Here is a 6,192-nt window from a genome sequence, read left to right on the forward strand (position 1 = left end):
AGATTTTTATACAAAGCTTTTTTAGATGCGCCACATGAGCTCGAAATATTTGCTAGGAAATGCTCTTTAAAAGCCACTTTTGTCCCATTTATCGACACCAAAAATATGTTTATTTCCATAGCCATAAATAAAAGCAATCCAGAAAGAAAATAATAATAATAATAATAATAATAATAATAATAATAATAAGAAGAAGAAGAATAAGAATAAAATATATATTCGTGATAACGTACTTATGGATTTGCAAAAAAAAAAAAAAAAAAAAAAATGTATACAGTATTTTTTTGCATAAAAAACGTATATATGTATAATAAAACACTGAATAGGTAAACAAGCATGTTAACATATTAATATAATTGAGATAAAGGAAGACATACTTGTATAAAGGAAAACGTATAAGGCTTGCTGTCCATGATGGAGTGCTCAGGAACGAGACTTGAATAATATGAAGCCAAATGCGGTAAAACCTTTTATAATTAATAAGGGAGTCAGAATGTGACAAATATTTAATGTATCCAGATCCATTATGTTATGAATAATAGGCTGCCATAAAATATAATGTGTCAAAACCTCCAAAAGGTTTGCAAATAATCAGCAAGGGTGAGATATTGCTGCTGTTATGGGATACTAATCTGGCATCATGTTTGAGGAAATTGTCTAGGAAAAAGCCTAGTTTTTGCTTGTCTGTCTTGCACCATCACTGATAGTTAATAAGGCAATATGGATCCAAGCTGATTATATATATATATATATATATATATATATATATATATATATATATATATATATATATATATATATATATATATATATATATATATGTGTGTGTGTGTGTGTGTGTGTGTGTGTGTGTGTGTGTGTGTGTGTGTCACATAATTTATGAGATGTCACATAAATAAACAACTCTCTATGTGATTCACAATTCTAACCACAAATACTTTTGAAGAGGATGGTGTCGAGGTGAAACAGAGTCGATACTTGACACACATATCCACAATCTGTTAATGGAAGATTATTGAGCTGCCACACTTTCTCTTTTGTGCATGACAATAATCTGAATTGCAAATGCGAAAGGTAATCGCCATTCTAGTCTGTGAGCACAAAAATGCCACTTTACTGGCAGGTTAATGGGGTTTAGAGGACAGAATCGCTGTACTTTTGATTAACCCTCGCACATTTGACCACAGAGTTCGGAATGCGTTTAGCATTACCTTTTAACAATGCATTGACATGTGATAAGCAAACACACATTTAGATGTGCTTGCTTATGAAAAATATAAATTCTGCCATTGTTTACTCAGCTACCACTTCCAAGCCTGCATGAGTCTCTTTCTTCTGTTGAAGAAGAAGATATTTTGAAGAATATTTGTGAAAACAAAATAAAAAAAAAGAAATACATAGGAGAAGATAAGAAAGCTGCTATAATTCGGCAAGTACTAAACTAAATCTAAATTCAATTTCATATCTTATTGCACCTAAACTGTCAAATAAAAACAAGTTTATGTGAAAACATAAACACAATTGGTCATTTCTGTGAAGGTAAATAGTTGGGAAAGAAATCATGTTAATGTTAACATTAACATGTAATCTGCTTATTAAGTGACAGCAACATAATATACAGTATACAGCTGTCTATACTAAAAAAATATGTCCCGAACAATAAAATAAAGGCAGACAATCACTCACTGCTCTGGACTGAATAATGTCTACAGCTTTAATAAGAATATATATATATATATATATATATATATATATATATATATATATATATATATATATATATATATATATATATATATATATTTTTTTTTTTTTAATTGAATGCTGCTTTTAAATGCTCTAGCGTGAAGATAAACATGACAGGTTGTATGTGGCTCACTAAGGTCTCTGCTAATGCGATAGTGTCAGTGGTGGGTGGTGCCTTTAAAATGTGACATCACATTTTATGGATTCTGTGAATGGCTTGTTCTGAGACACTGCTTATCATTTATGGGGATTAAATAAACAAACAAACAAGAAGGTGGATTTTTAGCATTATGAGGTGCTAAAGTTTATTATTTGTTTCACAAGAGTGTCTTGTCGTTGAATGCATATAATAACATACAGTAATAGGTCCACATTTGATATCAGAATGGTAATTATACTCAAATGTCTGAAATATGGCTGAGGAGAAAGTGTGTTAAAAAAAAATCAGTTTCACCCTTTATCTTTATTTAATACAAAAACACCATTAGATGCAAAAGCAGTTTTCTATATTATGACAACAAATATTGATGGATGTTAAATCCTCCAGAGGAATTTTTGTTTAGCACTACACTACAATATACACAAACAAACAATCACATTGAGATGGAGAAGGTTCATCAAAGCAGACAGTTGTTGAACTCTCAAACAAACTCTGTCAGAACAGAATGCAAGAAAAAAAAATAATACATGGATTCACTTGCAAAACAGTTACATAATGTGCCCTGAAGTGCAACTGCGGAAAAGAAGAGGTAGGTGTATCTTTTTGAAGAAATACATTCTTGAGCTGAAACATTTGAGCTGAGAATCAGGCGCATAACGCCCACAGCAACTGTCCTCAGAACAACAGGTCACAGCACATCAATTATTAATGTCTAAACCGGAAATCCCTTAAGCCATCGATAAAGGTTAGGCCACATTTACTGTTTAAATGTTTATTTCATAGCAGCAGACCTCCAAGAAAGAAGTATTTAGAGACGATGCTGCTCATTAGTGTTATCTGAGGTGAGTAGATGTTAATGTAAGCCTGAAAACTGGATTATATTATATTATATTATATTATATTATATTATATTATATTATATTATATTATATTATATTATATTATATTATAAAATAGAACCTAGCAAAATATAAACCACTAACAAAGGAAACAAATATGACTTTGACTGCATCCTTGTTTCTGGGTAATGAGATCCAGTGTTTTTAATATGTCGACTATTCACCCTCCAGCCATTTGGTGTGATTGTGGTGTAGGTCATGCAGTTCTTGATGTTCATGATGACTATTAAGTGTGAAAAACAAAGCACAATGAAGTGAGTGCTTAGACAAATAAAAAATCATGCTAAACAGACTCCTCAGGCTATAGGAATAGTGACTACCTATTTGTGTGCCAGTTTTCTAACACATTTTATATACACGTACATATAAATGTGAATATTTATGCACAGTCTGATTGCTTGATTCATTCTGATTTATTTGATACTTTATATAATTCCAAATGTACTTTTAAATTAATCATGGCCCTATTTTGTGAAGTGTAATCCCTTTCCCAGACAGCTGATAAAACCTATTCTCAGCCCATATAACAAAAGCCATTATGATGCTGACCAGATGATGCATAGTTAGAAACAATGGAGATGAGCTCTTGTCCTTTCTAAACTCCTGAATATATATCATCCCTTTGTAATGCTCCATGACCCAATTTAAAACTGTCTGTACATTGTTTATCAGTTATTTATTTATGGAAAAAACAATGCTATGTGGCTTAATGTCTCCCAGTTGCAATTTTACTTCCCAAAATTTTCAACACTTTTATCTAAAGCTAGTTGAGGCTGATTCACATTGCAGCGACAGATGCCAGTCACTATTAGGGCCATTGGATCTCAGTGCTTTGTTCAACACTATTGATCACAACTTTCTCTTGAATAGACTAGAAAACTTTAATGGCATTAAGTGCTTTAGCATGGTTCAAATAGTAATTATCTGACCACCATCAGTTCATTGCCGTTAATGAAGGGGTATCATATCGATCACAAGTGCAGAATGGAGTACCTCAAGGCTCAGTACTAGGGCTGTTACTTTTCATGCTTTACATGTTGCCCTTGGGAGATATCATGAGGAAGCACGGTGTTAGCTTTCACTGTTCTGGTGAGGATGCTCAGCTCTATATTTTTTTGAGGCCCAGAGAAATATACCAATTTGAAAAATTAATGGAATGCATAGTCAATATAAAAACCTGAATGAAAAGTAATAGTAACTAGATTCTGAAAAAAACAGAGGTGTAAATCATAGAACCTAAAAACTCTGCATGTAATAACCTAGAACGCTGTCTAAGACTTGATGGCTGCTATGTCAATTCTTTGTCATCATTTAGGAACCTAGGTGTGTTATTTGATAGCAGTATTCCTTTGAAAGCCACATTTCTAGCATTTGAAAAACTACATTTTACCATCTCAAAAATATATATCTAAATTACGACCTATGCTCTCAAAGTCAGATGCAGAAAGTTCATGATCTGAAGGTTAGATTATTGTAATGCTTTATTTGGTTTGTTTTCTATACACTTAATAAACAAACTCCCGCTAGTCCAAAATGCAACAGCTAGAGTTCTTACTACAACCAGGAAGTATGACCATATTAGCCCGGTTCTGTCAACACTGCACTGATTTCCTATCAAACATTGTATAGATTTTAAAATCTTGCTTATTACCTATAAAGCCCTGAATGGTTTAGCACCTCAGTATCTGAACAAGCTCTTATTGAACAACAGACCTCTGCTGCATTCTCAAACTCTGGCAATTTGATAATACCAAGAATATCAAAATCAAATTCAGGTGGCAGATCCTTTTCCTACTTAGCTCCCAAACTCTGGAATAACCTACCATTGTTCAGGAGACAGACACATGTCTGTCAGTTTAAATCTAGATTAAAGACCCACCTCTCTAACCTGGCTTACACATAACACATTTCTAATATTCAAAAGGATTTTTAGGCTGCATTAATTAGGAAAACCATAACATACACTGTACTTGCTACATAATTAGAAGAATGGCATCTACGCTAATATTAGTCTGTTTCTCTTTTATTCCGATGTCACCGTAGCCACCATATACAGTCTGTATCCAGATCAGATGGTCACTGCAGTCACCCGGATTCAGTACGTATCCAGACCAGATGGTGGATCAGCACCTAAAAAGAAGCTCTACAGCCCTGAAAGACAGTGGAGACCAGGACAACTAGATGACCCAGATACAGATCCCCTGTCCCCATGTCCCCACCAGGACAAGACCACAGGAAACAGATAATTATTCTGCACAATCTGACATTTCTACAGCCTGGAACTGCTGGTTTAGTCTGGTTTCTCCCAAGGTTTTTTCCTCCATTCTGTCTCTGATGGAGTGTTGGTTCCTTGCAGCTGTCGCCTCTGGCTTTCTTAGTTGGGGACACTTAATTTCCAGTGATTTCATTGACTTGATGGCACATACAGTATTGTTTAAAATAATAGCAGTACAATGTGACTTACCAGAATAATCAAGGTTTTTAGTATATTTTTATTGCTACGTGGCAAACAAGTTACAAGTAGGTTCAGTAGATTGTCAGAAAACAAACAAGACCCAGCATTCATGATATGCACGCTCTTAAGGCTGTGCAATTGGGCAATTAGTTGAAAGGGGTGTGTTCAAAAAAATAGCAGTGTCTACCTTTGACTGTACAAACTCAAAACTATTTTGTACAAACATTTTTTTTTTCTGGGATTTAGCAATCCTGTGAATCACTAAACTAATATTTAGTTGTATGTCCACAGTTTTTTAAAACTGCTTGACATCTGTGTGGCATGGAGTCAACCAACTTGTGGCACCTCTCAGCTGTTATTCCACTCCATGATTCTTTAACAACATTCCACAATTCATTCACATTTCTTGGTTTTGCTTCAGAAACAGCATTTTTGATATCACCCCACAAGTTCTCAATTGGATTAAGGCCTGGAGATTGGGCTGGCCACTCCATAACATTAATTTTGTTGGTTTGGAACCAAGACTTTGCCCGTTTACTAGTGTGTTTTGGGTCATTGTCTTGTTGAAACAACCATTTCAAGGGCATGTCCTCTTCAGCATAGGGCAACATGACCTCTTCAAGTATTTTAACATATGCAAACTGATCCATGATCCCTGGTATGCGATAAATAGGCCCAACACCATAGTAGGAGAAACATGCCCATATCATGATGCTTGCACCTCCATGCTTCACTGTCTTCACGGTGTACTGTGGCTTGAATTCAGAGTTTGGGGGTCGTCTCACAAACTGCCTGTGGCCCTTGGACCCAAAAAGAACAATTTTACTCTCATCAGTCCACAAAATGTTCCTCCATTTCTCTTTAGGGCCAGTTGATGTGTTCTTTGGCAAATTGTAACCTCTTCTGCACATGCCTTTTTTTTAACAGAGGGA

Source organism: Carassius auratus, unplaced genomic scaffold, assembly GCF_003368295.1.
Source record: "Carassius auratus strain Wakin unplaced genomic scaffold, ASM336829v1 scaf_tig00008237, whole genome shotgun sequence".
Taxonomy (NCBI): Eukaryota; Metazoa; Chordata; class Actinopteri; order Cypriniformes; family Cyprinidae; genus Carassius; species Carassius auratus.